The 17068-nt window shown below is 40.8% G+C and overlaps 1 pseudogene; it reads right to left on the reverse strand.

Annotated features, from left to right (window-relative positions):
• Positions 1–12283: 12283 nt before the first annotated feature.
• LOC127919014 (potassium/sodium hyperpolarization-activated cyclic nucleotide-gated channel 2-like) lies at positions 12284–16291 on the reverse strand (annotated as a pseudogene).
• Positions 16292–17068: the final 777 nt, after the last annotated feature.

Here is a 17068-nt window from a genome sequence, read left to right on the forward strand (position 1 = left end):
TCAAATATACAAATTGATTAAAAAAAAGGTATAATCTTTGTAAATTATATCATAAATAGGACTGGTGGAGTTGTCACACATGTAGCTAACACAGACATATGGAAATGTCTGCCCTACCCAAAATTACAACCAACTGATTCCAGCATTACCACAAAAATGGAAGAGGAAAGTGGAAGGGGGAAAAATTTAAAAACTTGTCATTTGTCACGCCCTGACCTTAGATATCTCTGTTTTTCTATATATTTTGGTTAGGTCAGGGTGTGACTAAGGTGGGTACTCTAGTTGTTGTATGTCTAGGGTTTTTGTCATCTAGGGTTTTTGTATGTCTATGTTGGCCTGATATGGTTCCCAATCAGAGACAGCTGTTTATCGTTGTCTCTGGTTGGGGATCATATTTAGGTGGCCATTTACCCCATTGTTAGTTGTGGGATCTTGTTTATGTATAGTTGCCTGTCTGCACTATTTCTATAGCGTCTCGTTCGTTCGTTCATTCATTTGTTTGTTTGTTTGTTTGTTTGTTGTTTTGTAGATGAGTTTCAGGTTATTAAAATTATGTGGAACTCTACTCATGCTGCGCCTTGGTCTCATTCATACGACGAACTTACATTTACATTTACATTTAAGTCATTTAGCAGACGCTCTTATCCAGAGCGACTTGACACCAGTCTGCCTTGCATTAAAGACCAAAATTGGTTAAAGAAAATTGTGATAAATAAAAATATATACCAGTTTCATTTAAGGACCAAACATGTTTGCTCTTCGATGTACCGATTCCATGGCACATGGTTTATGAATTGACATGCAAAAACAACGCTGGATTCAAAACTTTGAATTGTTCAATTTAAATGATCGTACAAAATTCTTGCAACCAATAGAATGTTATATATGTGGGGGATACAATCTTCCCAGCTCTGCAGATTTTGCTGCGAGGAGGCAGAGTCATTATATCATTTATTTTGGTTCTGTCCATATGTAGCAGAGCTAACGTTGCAGATAGCAGTACTGTGTGATTTGAAAAGTCATAGTCAATTGATCAATAATACAATAACTATTTTAGCAAAAATGTTTATCTTTAACTTAAAACCTGTAGAAACTATAAGAATAGAAAGGTTCAGTACCTCTGTGAAGCATCACAGCACAGTTGAAAAATACATGGCAAAAAAAAATCCAATTTGGATAGTGTTAAGAGATCGAAGGGTTGAATGGAGCTGAAGGGTGGGACTAGTAACAACAAGATAACAAATGTAAAGCATACAGGGTCTGTAAAATGTATTTTGGTTCAGAACTTTTTGTGAAATAGCACAGTTACAAATCTATGGCAAATAGAAATCAAACTGCATTGACATCAGAAATAGAGGAAGGCCAGGACAAACATTTTTATTTTATATAACTATTGTAAAATAGATTGTGTCTATAAAATGTGTATAGTATGTATAAGCTGGAAGTAGAAGCGTAAGTGTTATTGTTTATTAGTTTACTCCAATTGGGGGAGGGGTGGTAGGGTTTGCAGGGAATAATAAATGAAGGTATTATTTTTTTTTTAAGTGTGTATGTGTATATATGTATATATACTGTATGTGTGTATGTATGAATGTTTATATATATATATGTGGGTATGTGTATGTATATTTATAGATGATGCAGACAATTACATTGATGGAAGCAACAATCTATCCACAGTATTAAAGCTGATCCACCCCCTGATATTACATTTTTAAAATTAAAATACCACATAGGTGGGCATAATTATAAAGGGCTATTGAGGTGACCATATTACTGCCACACCGGCGGTCGGCCAGGAGTTCATGAATATTTCTGGGTCGTAATGGGAAGTGTTTACCAGTTTGCTAAAGCAGGAAAATAATCCTCCAGCAACAGGAAGTGTCAATTATTATGTGGATTAAAATTCATTGATCTTTTTTGTAGCGGTTGATATGTTTTACTTTAGGGCAAATCAAGTCTGACATTTTTAAGTGGAAATTACTAACTTTAGAAGCCTTTTTAAACATTGAATACACTACAAGTTTGCAGGAAAAATTGTATCAACCAAAGAGTGATCAAATTAAGATCATATACCTGTACATACTGTACGCTGTGAGATGGGATGGAAGGCATTTATGTGACTCAGTGCTGTGTTTGCCCACTTAGCTAAAACCTAATTGTATAAGCCCTGGATTTCACGACTGTGAATACAGATATGCATCTGTTGGCCACAGATACCTTAACAAAAAGGGGTGTGGATCAGAAAACAAGTCAGTATCAGGTGTGTCCACTATTTGTCTCATGCAGCGCAACACATCTCCTTCGCAGACTGTTGATTCTGCAATCTGGAATGTTGTCCCACTCCTCTTCAATGGCTGTGCAAAGTTGCAGGATATTGGCTGGAACTGGAGAATGCTGTTGTACACGTCGATCCAGAGCATCCCAAACATGCTCAATGGGTGACATGTCTGGTGAGTATACAGGCCACGGAATAACTGGGACATTTTCAGCTTCCAGCAATTGTGTACAGATCCTTGTGATATGGAGCCGTGCATTATCATGCTGAAACATGCGGTGATGGATGAATGGCACGACAATGGGCCTCAGGATCTTGTTATGGTATCTCTGTGCATTCAAATTGCCATCGATAAAATGTAATTGTGTTCGTTGTCTGTAGCTTATGCCTGCCCATACCATAACCCCACCACCGCCATGGGGCACTCTGTTCACAACTTTGACATCAGAAAACCGCTTGCCCACACGACACCACATACTGTCAAATTCTCTAGCGCAAGGTACACCTGTGTAATGATCATGCTGTTTAATCAGCGTCTTGATATGCCACACCTGTCAGGTGGATGGATTACCTTGGCAAAGGAGAAATGCTCACTAACAGGGATGTAAACAAATATGTGCACAACATTTTAGAGAAATCTGATTTTTGTACATATGGAACATTTCAGGGATCTTTTTTTTTCAGCTCATGAAACATGGGACCAACACTTTACATGTTGTTGCATTTATATTTTTGTTCAGTGTAAAAACAAAGTCATTTAAATTCCAAATTAAACTCACTCAACTGAGTAAAGGGTTCATTCTGGCCATGAACAACTTATAGATTTTTCCATAAGAGAAACAAACCATGAAGACAGCACAGCACTAAGATTATTTGCACACGTCTTATCAGTCCCCATCTGCCAGGATGCTGTCCCCTGGCTCCAGTGTGGTGTGCAAGTACCCTCCTCCCATTGGAGCTGTGTTTATTACAGTAACAGAACACTTGACCATGTTCACCACCCCTTACAGATGTCCCACTCCACAGAAGCATTTAAAGGGATGTTTTACTATGGTGATTATGTAGGACCAGTATGTGTAATGTATCCTGGCTTTGGCTTTTCATTTTGATCAGTTCATAAGGATTTAGCGATTACATGTATTGGTTCATAATCACAAACAAATACAATTTGTATAACATTTTAATTGAGCTTCCTTTTTCCTTCATGGGAGGCTGAATATGGTTAATCCAGTAGATATAACATTTTATGATGCATCATGAATAGGGGTTGTAAGTCATGATCATATGTTGTGTAATGATATAGTCCTACTCATGCATAGGGTGATTTTTAACATTAGTTTTGATTGGGTTGCAAAAGCGTTGTCTTTGTGCACGTATTGCATTATGTATATCAATAAGAACATCACTGTTATTGTTATTGAACTGTGGACTGATTGGCAGTCCTTGGAGGTCAGTTGGACGGTATAACCAGTTGAGTAGATAAAGAAAGATACATATATACATCAACAGAGGAGGACATGAACCCACCAAATTATTCCAGGGAGATCTATTGGTGCAGTTGGGCGAGAGCTAACCATCCTGACCTAACTAGAGAGATTCTGGGGAGTAGGTAGGGAGAGGGGGAGTGTACCAATAAACACTTCGCTAAGCCCATCCCAGAATGTTGGACAACCAATCACAGCACTCCGGTGGATAGCAACTGTCGCTAACCAAGCTCGTGTCCAACGCCACTTTTACAAGCTTCAGTTTCAAGCGCATGGAAGACAATAAGGGGACAGAGTTTTACATTTTTATTTTATAATTGTTTAAATGGCTAAATAATTTAACAGTTCTTCACCGGTACTGTGACCATGATTTATGAAATGCAGAGCCTATTGGTTAAGTGTTTTTTTAATCTGAAATTATACCTTTTTGCATTGTTTGCTAGCTGATTAACTAGCTCTTAGTCTCTTTGACCACCGTTAAACATGTTGCTAAAGCTAGCTAGCCAGACAGTCAATATAACTTGTTTTCTCTAAATGTATGTTAGCTAGCCAATAAGTTTCAAGTTTTAATGTCACGTGCACAAGTACAGTGAAATGCATTTCTTGCAATCTCCAAAACCCAACAATGTAGTAAGACGTTGGCTAAATTATGAATAAAACTCTCATCTGCTGTCGACATCAGTATATACGATTTGAGAACCCTAGTCAGCTCTGAATGTGGTTAGTATCCTTGAATGCATGCTGACAGTGCATTCAAAGCCATAGTGGCTAGGCACACTACAAATTCCTTTTACCAGGATCCCGTGAAGCAATTGGAATGACAGTCCACCACAACATACCCGAGTCTCCTGATCTGCAAGGGGTAGCCTGTGTTTCATTTTGTTGTGTGAGTTTGAGATATTGTGAGGGGTTTTCTCCAGTAGTTTAAATGGGGAATTGAGCTTCCTGGGAAATGTTGACCAAGGTAGCAACAGTAACCAAGGGTTCAGGGCTTAGAAAAGGGTCAATTAGTTCCAAAATAAACAAAGAGAGAGAAGTTGCTGTTAGGTGCCTCACAAAGCAAGGAGACTAGAAAGGGATGGATGGGGATACCAGTTAGTGACTAAATACGCAAATTCCCCTCTGGAGGGAAACAGCCAGGGGGTGTAAAGTGAGAATGGTGATATAATTAATGGAAGTAGGCCAGCAGGACATCCAGGGACGCTGTAGAGGACTACCAACAAAGAGGAAAGGAAAGGGAAGGAATTCCAATTCTGTACAAATCCCGGTAAAGCTATACACACAATGTATGTGTCTTCATTCACATTATAAAACAGATTCATGAGAAATTATGCTGCAAGGAATGGTTCTTCATAATTCAGTGCCCCTGTTAGCTCCCTAGTCTCTCTCTCTGCTCCACCCTGGATCGCTGCACTCTGAGTGTCCTGAGAGGTTTGGTGGAGCTGGGTCGGGGAGGAAGGGAGGGAGGGGAGAGAGGAATGGTGGTAAAGGGGAAACACAGAGGGGTAGAAGAAGAGAAGGGAGAAATGAGAGAGAGAGAAACGGTGGAAAAGGGATAGAGGGTAAAGAGGAGAAGAGAGATAGTTGGGAGAGGGGGAGAGAGAGAGAAGGTGGGAGCTGTGCTGTAGCTGCTCCTGGGCCGCGCCAGAGGAGTGTGTCCTTGGGCTGCCCTCGTCTCTGACGCATGCATGAACAAACATACCCATACACACATTCACTCGTTTCTTCACACACACACACGCACACACACGTGTTAGGAGGCTCCCAGACTCAGACACCTCATCAGGGATGCAGAAGAGCCCCTGTCTGCAGAGATTGAGGGATTTCAAAAATGAGAGGTAGATCTTGTATCCAGGGCGGAGAGAGAGAAAAAGACAGCACCCTTGTATGATTCATTTGGCTTGTGTTTGTTGCTTCTGTTTTGTAACAACAAATCAAAGGTCCATACATCTGTTCAGGCATCTAAAGAATGTGAGTCCTTGTGGACCTATACATTTGTACTGTGGCGGTTATCTTCAAAAACATTTGTTTCACATGGATGGTCTTAAGTACAAACACCTACACTATTTGACTAAATGTGCCTGTGTGTGTCTTCCACTGGTATTCATAAAAACTCATTTGGATCCTGTTAGCCTGTATAGATCATCTCCCCTCCCCTCTTCATGCAGAAGTAGACTACATTATTTTCCTCGTGAAATATCTGAAAAACACATTTTGTGAGGTGTGTATCATTGTCAGAATCAATCTTGTCAGGTATACCACGAATTCGAACACACGAATCAATGAAGGAACATGACTCGTGAATATGCCAATGCGCTCATCTTTTTATTGCACAACACTGAATTGTTTGGTTAGGGACAATTTAACAACACTGCCACTGATCGACAGACCAGCTTAATGAGAGACTAGAGCCTGGCTCTGTGTTCTGGATGAGCTGGAGGGCAGCTGTGTAACCTGTCCCAAAGACACCTTTTAGGGCCTCCTACCCCTATGTACTTATGTTCATCTGAAAGTACTGGGTAGGTGGAACTATTATGGTGGAAGTTCCATCAAGCCTATCAAAGGACAAGGAGGAGTTATTACCATATTGAGTAAACCTATCCACTCCTTGCAGATATAGAGTACAGGAAGTACGTACGAGTAGGGGTTAAGGGTCAGTTTGAGATTGGACAGTTAGATATCAGCTCAGACAGAGTACAGTTATGGAGTTCAGTGAAGCGTTAAAGTACTTCAACCTTTACAGACCCAAACACAAGCTGGATCTACGACAACCTCGAAAGGGGCGACAAACACTGAGTGACAATGATCTGAGAAATCAACCTTTTCAGTGCCAGAATAGGATAAAACCCATAGTGGCTGAAATATAGTATCTACTTGAGTTCTGAGAACCTTTGTACTACAGCCACTGTTAGGAACGCTGGCTACAGTGCAGTAGAATGTATTTTGTCCAAAATAAACAGATGCCAACTCTGTCTGTGTCTGTTTTTGCTTGAGGTGGGCAAGCAGACCTAGCTTGGTGTTCTCAAGTGGGACCAACAGTGTAGAAGGAAAGGCACAGGTACACACAAACACACATTATACAGAGAGTCCTGAAGCGGAGAGAAGGCTTAGATAAGCAGGCTACGGTAACTACAACATTAAGGTATAATATTTGTCAGACTAGATAACGTTTTAAATCATTGTAGTTGGTTACACAGCATTGTCTAGATTTGAAGGTCCCACGAGGAATTATTAACCAAACGTTTCCTTTAGGTTAGAAGCAAATGCATTGGCTTGTCAAACAGACAGACATAAAGACAATGATTCAAGCAGCTTGGCACTGCTGTTGGTCCCCTGGTCTTCAGATATACATGTTGGGGGTTAATTTTCAATTGAATGATTCTAGATTTTTGGGTTCAATTTTGAGTTCAAGTTGTCCACACAAACTGTTTGTTGACTGAGGTGATATCTATTCTGCATAAACTTCACAAAAAGCCTGTTTGACGTCACCCTCTCATTGTACAAAATGCTTTGGTGACACCAGATTGTAGTAAAAATGTAACAATGTGCCCCCACAACTCTGTGTATAACACACGTACAGTAGATGAGAACAGAGTACAGCGCACATGGTGTTTGAAGGCTCAAACCAACAAAAATGTGCAATTTTGTGTTTCCCAAATCAGGGAAAATGATACATTATAATTTTAATTCAGCAGTACTCGTCTTTAGCTAACATTTGTACATATATTGCAAGTTGAAAATAAAAACACATATTTTGCATTTTTACAGGCACGTACATACCACAAAAATAGACTATGTGGAAACTAGATATACTAGGCACAAGGTATACACAGTCCGTGTGCTTTGGGGCAAATGGTAAAAAACAACAAAACAAACAGACAAACAAAGAAGACACTTCTCAAAACAGAAACAGAGAATACCCTGATCTGCTAAGACATTAATACCAAAGACATGTAGTACCCTTAATATCTGGTACGGGGAAAAAAAATATTTTAAACTAAGATAATCGTCTCTCAATAATCGTCAGACGATTTCAAGCATGCATGGGTAATCTAATTTTTATTCCATTTGGAAGTCTCTTTTTTATGGAGAACCAAGTAACAATAAATGAAAACCTGCAAAACAGTGTCTCGTGCATGATATAACAGATGCCAGGGATTCAAGAAAAGAGGTGTCGTCATTCATTAATAAAATGTTATGCTGGGTGCATGGGAACTCTTGCAATGAAACAGAGATGATATTGACTGAACAAAGCAGGGTTTTTTCTCTCTCTCTGTCCCTTTCTCTTTCACTGACTGTGGACACAAATCCTTACAAATAATATCAGCACAGTCCTTATTGCAGCTTTATAGGGCAAACTCAAGTATTATCACATACTAGGATTAGGTAAGAGGACCAATTGATTGCACTGAAACAGCAATTAAGCATCAACAGGTATTCACTTATTTGGACTTAACTCATTCATAATTCTATTGGCATTTTGGCATGCATCTTTCCCATGGGAAAAAACAACAAAACATTATATTAATATGTTGGGGACTATGATCTGACTTAAAATATGTGACTTGACAGTCAAAAAATGATAGTCTTAAAGGATAAGGTTTTGACCTGTGGCTTAGAATGTACTGAACATTTAAGTAATACACTTGTGAATAATACATATTGTTATCAAATGATTCAGAATGTATATGAAAATGAAGCTTTTACATAAATTAGTGAAGCCCTTGGAAATTCACATTCACTATTATTCTCCATAGTTATTTTTTCAATATCTAAAATGGCCTCCTACACCTGTAAGTTAGGAGATCAAACCAAAAGTGTCAATAGGGCTTTGCTTAGAACTTCTGCATTCTATTTCAACATATAACTTATTAACTATCCTATATCCTGTGTGTTTTGTGCAATTAATCAGAATTCAAGGCCAACTTGATGCAAAATGAAAACAAGTTGATTACAAGAACATAAACAAACTGTACCTACAACAAATAAATAGTAAACCAATCACGTATCATTAAAACTATATATCTTTCCGGAAAGGTAGCGAACCTGAGTGAAATGTCTATCATCATGATTTAACAGCTTTGCTCTCGATCGATAAAGTTCAAAGCTTCAAAAGCCAGTTTTTTGCACATTGAGCCAGTTGCCAAATTTCTCTCAGATTCGTCCACAGACATTATTAGGTTATTATTATTATTTTTTTTAACCTTTATTTAACCAGACGTGATCATTCTAAGAGACTGAAGCAGTGATTTGTCCTTTGCTTAAAACGTCGTAATGTGACACAATGTGCTTAAATGCTGAACTCAACTTTGCTGTGTTGCTTTGAACCGAAGGGTTGGATCTCAGTGACAAACTGGAAATGGTTTCAACTCTCTCTATGCTACAGTACATCCAATAAATAAAACGTGTATTCTCTCATCATAGAACAGGGAAACATACAGTTTACATACAGAACACACTCAAACGAGAGAAGCATCAAACCTAAGTCACACAAACACATACAGCAAAATCTCCCTTCGCATCGTCACCCGTAATAATGTCAGTCCTTGTATTTACATGGCAGTTTATTTCTGATTAGCTGTCTTCCCCCTCATATGACATACATTCAGCAAGAGAAGGCTTGAAGCACACCAGGGTTAGAATAACTTAAATATTTATCTTCAAAGTCACAACCCGCCACAGCCTTGAATTGATTAATTATTGAGGAATAAATTCTTGTCGTACAGACATTCGTGGAGTTTTGGACTAGAAGGAGCTGCTCTTGCTCAATATACTGTACATACAACACCAAACTCACACAGGTGAAGATATACTTTTCTTTTTCCTCTGCCCCACCCCATTTCCCATTGGCATGCATTCTGTCGATTAGTTTGTCTTGCTTTACAATGTACAACATTACTTTAAAATGTCATTTAAAATGACAGTTTGGGGACTTGTTTTCCATAACTCCATTCTGAAATCCGCAGGTGACCTTGAACAGGTTTGAAACCAGTCTGCCTCATTTGATCCACAAAAGAACTACATCCACTCACTTCCTGTGACATTTTAGGTTAAGGTAACAATATGGTCGCTGGACTACAATATCTCAACTAGTGAAGCCACGGCAGCTGCTGATTCTTTAAGGTTTCACAGTAAAAAAAAAACATATACACTATATATATGTATACAGTACCAGTCCAAAATGTGGACACACCTACTCATTCAAGGGTTTTTCTTTATTTTTACTATTTTCTACATTATAGAATAATAGTGAAGACATCAAAACTCTGAAATAACACATATGGAATCATGTAGTAACCAAAAAAGTGTTAAACAAATCAAATATAACCACACGTGGAGATAATCCGTTCACCTACTCTGGGTCTCACAAAGACACGGAGGTTGGAAACAAAAATCTCAAATTTCTTTGCAGCAATTCGACCATGAAGGCCTGATTCGTTCAGTCTCCTCTGAACAGTTGATGTTGAGATGTGTATGTTACTTGAACTCTGTGAATCAGCCATTTCTGAGGCTGGTAACTCTAATGAACATATCCTCTGCAGCAGAGGTAACTCTGGGTTTTCCTTTCCTGTGGTGGTCCTCATCATAGCGCTTGATGGTCTTTGCGACATTAATGTCTTCAAGTAATGATGAACTGTAATTTCCCTTTGCTTATTTGAGCTGTTCTTGCCATAATATGGACTTGGTCTTTTACCAAATAGGGCTATCTTCTGTATACCACCTCTACCTTGTCACAACACAGCTAAAACATTAAGAAGGAAATAAATTCCACAAATTCACTTTTAACAAGGCACACCTGTTAATTTAATTGCATTCCAGGTGACTACCACATGAAGCTGGTTGAGAGAATTCCAAGAGTGTGCAAGCTGTCATAAATGCAAACGGTGGCTACTTTGAAAAATCTCAAATCTCAAATATATTTAGATTTGTTTAACACTTTTTGGTTACTACATGATACCATATGTGTTATTTCATACTGTCAAAGTCTACACTATTATTCTAAAATGTAGAAAATAGTAAAAAAATAAAGAAAAACCTTTTAATGGGTGGGTGTGTCCAAACTTTTGACTGGTACTGTATATGGCCAGTTGATTTGGTACACCCATCTAGTACAGGGTCAGATCCTGCTTGGCCTCCAGGACAGCCTGAATTCTTCAGTGCAAGAAAACATTGCTCAATTGGTATCAAGCGACCTAACATGTGCCAGGAAAAAATTCCCTCTCCATTACACCACTGCCACCCGCCTGTACCATTTACGCTAGGAAAAATGGGGCAATGGATTTATGCTGCTTAGCCAAATCCTGACTCTGCCATCAGCATGACGCAATAGAATTTGTCGGACCAGGCAATGTTTTTCCAGTCCTCAATATTGTCCAGTGTTGGTGATCGCATGCTCACTGTTTTTAGCTGATAGGACTGGAACCCAGCGTGGTCATCTGCTGCAATAGCCCATCCGTGACAAGAACCGACGAGTTGTGCTTTCCGAGATGCCATTCTGCACACCACTGTTGTACTGCACTGCTATATGCCTGTTTGTGGCCCGCCTGTTAGCTTGCACGATTCTTGGCATTCTCCTTCGACCTCTCATCAACGAGCTGTTTTTGCCCACAGGACTGCTGCTGACTGGATGTTTTTTATTTGTCACACCATTCTCTGTAAAAACCTGGACACTGCCGTGCATGAAAAGCCACGCTCAAGGTAGCTTAGGTAACTTGTGTTGCCTATTCTAACATTAAATCAAACAGTGACTGAATGCCTCGATGGCTGTCTGCCTGCTTTATATAACAAGGCCATGTGACTCACTGTCTGTAGGAGCGAACCATTTTGGTGAACAGGGTGGTGTACCTAATATACTGGCCACTGAGTGTTTATACATATAGGCGGGGTAAGTGTATTGCAGAATTATATTGCATGTATTAATTAATAAACCTGGACGAAAACAAGCAAGTATACAGTTTGGGTTGTTTGCGATGGTTCTTTTGATAAAGCGCTGACGATTTACCACCATGTTTTTCCTCCAGTGTCACGTTATGTATATTTCTGCCAACATGACAAGTGGATATCTTCCTAGACACATTTAGCTGAACAGAAAAGCTGTGAAATATTGCCTGTGCCATTGCCAGCAAATCCAACCAACCATGCCTGACAAAGCAGTGTAAAAGATATGAGTACACATGTCAGCTCTCTTGGAAAAACCGAATGGAACCAAAAACATGCATACCAACTCTCTCTCTCACACACACACACACACACACGCACACACACACGCATATATATATATATATATATATATATATATATATATATATATATATATATATATATATATATATATATATATATATATATATATACACACACAAACCAAATTTATGGCTTCTAAATCAAGGCAGTTAAATAAATGGCATTTTCTTCTGGATCTCTTTTTAGTTGATACAGACACAACCAAACTTCGTGTTCAAGCTCAACTTTGGTTTAGAATAGATACAATGAAGATATTATCTTTCGGTCATTTTTTACTATTTCAACTATTTACATATCGATGTAAGATCGACCAGCGGTCTAAAACACTATTTTAAACAATGTGAAGAGCAACGTAGTTATTTTTGCTACAACAGCGTATACAGAAAAAAAGGACACCCAAAAACACGTTCTGAAAGCGTAAAATGTCATCATTGTCCTTTGATTCAAGTCCCTGATTTTTCGTTTTTAAGTCCAGCTCCTGCTAGATTGCGCTGTATGGATTCTACACAGTATACAACAGTTTCTTTCTCGATATCTTTACAGTAAAGACAGCAATATAGGTGTTTGGAAGCAGTGTAAGGGGTGCTACTAAGAATAAAGGTGCTGGCACAGTAGAACAGTCCAGTCTAACCTTTGTTAAACTAGTTTAATTGTTTGGACTCACACGAGTCACAGAGTTTCTCTTTCCTCTTTCCTCTTTGTTGACTCTGACCGACACACAAGACATTCTTTATGAATGACTGACGATGTGGCCCGTATTCTGTCGGCCATGTCGGTAAGGAAGCCAACCAGTTTCAGACAGAGTTTTAGATTCACCTACGTAAAGGCCTCTATCCTGCACCTCTCATAGGGTCACAAGTTAGAAGACAGCCGGCTCCGGGCTGAGTCTAACTCCGGTAGGCTATCGATCAAATCCTTGCTGGGGACCCCAGAGTCCGGAATCCCGACCCAGCTGCCACCACAGCCGCCCCCATCCCGGGTGCTCCTGGTGGAGGAGTAGAGGCGAAAGCCACACGCTGTGGAGTTCCGTGGGTCTTCCCTCAACCTGGACCCCCACCCCGGAGGGCCCCGGCTGGCTAGGGTGAGTGGGCTGAGGAGGACCGATGGAGGTGGAGGAGGCATGGGTGGATGGGTGGGTGGATTGGGGAGGGCTGGGGGTGACGGCAGGCGTTCCTTCCTGAGGGAGGGAGAGCTGGGAGGAGGAGAGGGCACGGGCGTCTTGGCTCAGGGTGCCCGAGTGGAGGGAGTGGGTGCTCTTGTGCGAGGAGGGCCTCTGGATGGTGTGGGACTGGGAACATGGTGCTGCACCAGGGACAGCTGAGACCCAGAGGGCCCTGCTCCTGCCATGTACTGGAATGTCCGTCCCTGGTGCGTCAGAGGGCTCTGGACTGGTGGGCTGGAGATAGCCGACCCAAACGCCCTGTTGCATGAGCCATCTGGGGTGGCTGGGACTGGAGAGGGGATGCGGAGACTGGGCTCTGAGACAGGCTATGGACCACCTGAAACCTCCGCAACATGCGGGGGACTGCAGCGTCCCTGACCCCGAACCAGACGCCATCCCCAGCCCCATCGGACCTGGCCCCATCGGCCCAGTCCCCATACCCATCGGCATACCCATCAGCCCCATCCCTGGCATCCCCATTCCCCCCATCGGCCCCATCCCCTGGGGGCAGAAGCTCATGGCCACAGCCTGCTGGAGGCTGGCGAGGGCCCCAGCCCCAGAAGGGCCTGCAGGGGAGAACATGCCCCCGGGGACAGAGGAAGTCATGGACATGGTGCGGGGTCTCTGGAGGTCCACCAGTTTGACCATCTCACGGTCGTACTTGACAATCTCCTGGATCATCTCATTCTCATGGTTGTTGAAGACGCCGGAGTTGAGGTCGTGCTGCACTTTGTGCATCAGAATGGTGTTCTTCTTGCCTGTGATGAAGGGAGGAGGGGGAGAATAGTAGAACATGATGAGGTAGAGGAAAGAGGAGAAGTAGGGGTAACAAATTAAGAGATAAGGGCGGGGTTCACAGACAGCATATTCTGACCTTCAAACTTGATATATTTTGGGGCAAGAAGCAATGCACGAGGAAAATACTGAAAACAAGAGGGTCATAGTGTCACTTTATCAATTAACACTGTCCTATAGTGTGCTGAAGCCACAGCATTACTCAACTGTCTGCCTGGGATAGAGATCATATTCATAGATTAGTTTGCATCTGCTATTTCTTAGAGGGAGTAAAACATAAAAAGATAGAACATAAAGGTAAAATTTAAAAACATTGATATCAATACGTAACATTAGGATCTAATATGAATATGAGGTATCAATATAGATAGTGTCATATTTCAAGCCTTGTTTTTGTCCTCTTCCAGCTTGTGAAAATAACAGGTGGGTCCACTTCATAAATCTGTACCAGGTCTCGATTATTTGGAACACTGATGTATCTGGCAAACAGTGGGGACTGCAGCATCTGTGGCAAGGTTATTATAGTAAACTATAACTGAGACTAAAAATAAAACTAATAATGAAAAACTATTCAGTAAACTGAAATAAAATCATTTACAAACCCGTTTGAAAAATGAAAACTATACTGAAACTGAAATTGAATTTGAACTAAAATGCAAATAAAAAACATCATGACAATCATTACATTGTTATTTTTGTAAATGGCTTGTGCATAACAATCACCAGCTAACATGGAAAAAAGTGTCAAGGTAGCCAACTTGACTCTTCTTACATGTACTACTAGTTTTCAAAATTATTAAAAAGCATTGGAGAATTTCCTTCAACCATATTTTTTGTAGCTGTCTCAGCAATATTCCTTTTAAAATCAAGTCACAATGGAATTGACTTTATAATTTAAACCTGACCTAGAACCTGACCCATCATCACCTTATGTATTACTGCATCCCAGTGGCAAGAAGTAAAAAAAAAAAAACTATACTCACACGCATGCTTTCTATCCTTAACACTTAACACTTAACACTAAGACTTAAACTGAAATGAAGTAATATAAAAAACACAACTAAAACTGAATAAAAACTAGCAGATCAGGTCTGAAAACAAACAAACCTTCAACTGTGGAACCACCTGGGTACCACTAGCATGAAAACTGCTATCACACAGGTAGTTTCTTTCTCTTTTTTTAAGCAAGAGAAGCAGTACAACTAAGGTCTTATTTAACTACTTTAAAATTAATCTTCCTTCCTCCCGTAGTTCTCACTGATCGAACACAAATGGATGGTGAAAGCAACGATTCCACAGCTTTCATAGATCCAGTAATGTCAGACCAGTGATTACTTTGAGGAAGGACGCAAGCAAGGTGCATTGGTACAGGGCCCAGAGCTCTCTTCAGTACCTATGCGGTCCAGTCGGTCGATGGCCACTGTCTCAAAGGCCCGTCTCATCATGGGGTATTCCTCCAGAACCTCATTGAAGTTGTCCACAGACAGGGAGTAGAGACGACAGTATGTCTCCGCTCTAACACTGGCAGTACGCCGGCCACGTGTCAGCAAACAGATCTCTGGAAAAGGGAAACAGGGTCAGGAGACACAGAGATAGAGCAACATGTGGCAGAGATACAATATAATAATGTTATATTTAATAATGTTTCAAATATACTGTAGAAACCACACTGCATCTGTTCAACTACCAGCCATCTGGGATTGTCTTACACTTCCAAAAAGTACCCCAACACGCAAAGCACTTCATCATTTGAGAACATGGTAATAGAGTACAAAGATGTAAGGCAAAACACAAGGAGGCACTAAATATGAATTGTTTGCTGAACTATATTTAATTCTGTGTGTGTTGTGGTTCAGGCCCATACCTCCAAAGTAGGAGCCATCAGAGAGCTTCATTCCCAGGGTTCCCTTAGTGATGACATTGCAGACTCCATGCTGGATAAAGTACATCTTCTTGCCGATGGTGCCCTCTCTGATAATGTAATCACGGGGCTGGAAGACCTCGAAGCGGAGCATGATCAACATGGCTGTCACAAAGTTGGGCTCTGCGTTGGCGAACAGTGGCATGGATGCCACCAGTTTACGGCAGTTGAAATTGACAATTTCCTTAAGATAGACATAGTTTGTTAGTCATGTTTGTGAGCATGTTTGTGCATGTCCAGGCAGGGACTAAGGGACTTACCTCTCTGAGTGGTTCATTCAGCTCTTCCAGGATGCTCTCTTCATCAAACATCTTCCCCTGGTACCGGTGCTCGTAATAATCATGGATTTTCTGTCGGAAGTCAGCCGGCAGCTTGTGGAAGGACATATACTGCTCCACTTGTTTGTACTGTAGAGAGAAAGGGAGAGGGATAGGAGGAGAGAGATTGAAAGAGTGAATAAAGTAGTGAAGTCACTTACACTACCTCAAAGTCAACACAGAGCTTAAACTTCCACCATTCGATTTTAAAATGACTGGATTTAAAATTTTCTGGAAAAATAATAACAAGAGGTGGGTAGACAGGCACGTTGCAAACAAAGAGCTGTTCATTTCAGCCACACGATCAGGGCACCATCGAAGGCAAAGTGACATATTCCTGTGCACTATTGAGGGAAATTTGCTTGATGTTTGAAACCCACTGAAATTGGACAAAACATGAAAACGAGCAAAGGACCAAAACTAGCCCATTTATTCAGCTAATCAATACCAAGCAATCAAACATTATTGTTGAACTGCTGCTGCAGCAGTTTGCCCATTACTAAAGTGGATGCCAGACCGACCACGGTGAAAACTAAGGGCCTGTTTTCACAGATGAAGCATACCATGCTTCATGGCAAAGCTTTTAGTCGAGGACTAGTGCTTTTATACCAGGACTAGACTTAATCTGTGTCTGGGAAACCAGAGCAGACCAACTCTAAATCGATGAAGTGTATCAGGTGGTGTATAACTGGCAACCCTCCTCAGGATGCCAGCCTGGCAGTCAGGAAGAAATTGATGGAGTTGTAAAAGCTGTAGAGCACTAAGAGATAGAGAGATTACTCTTATGTCAGGCCCTGTGCAATTCAGCCGTCTCACAAACATACCACTCCACCCAGCACTCATAAAGCCTTCACAAACATAACACAG

Source organism: Oncorhynchus keta, unplaced genomic scaffold (genome assembly GCF_023373465.1).
Source record: "Oncorhynchus keta strain PuntledgeMale-10-30-2019 unplaced genomic scaffold, Oket_V2 Un_contig_15530_pilon_pilon, whole genome shotgun sequence".
Taxonomy (NCBI): Eukaryota; Metazoa; Chordata; class Actinopteri; order Salmoniformes; family Salmonidae; genus Oncorhynchus; species Oncorhynchus keta.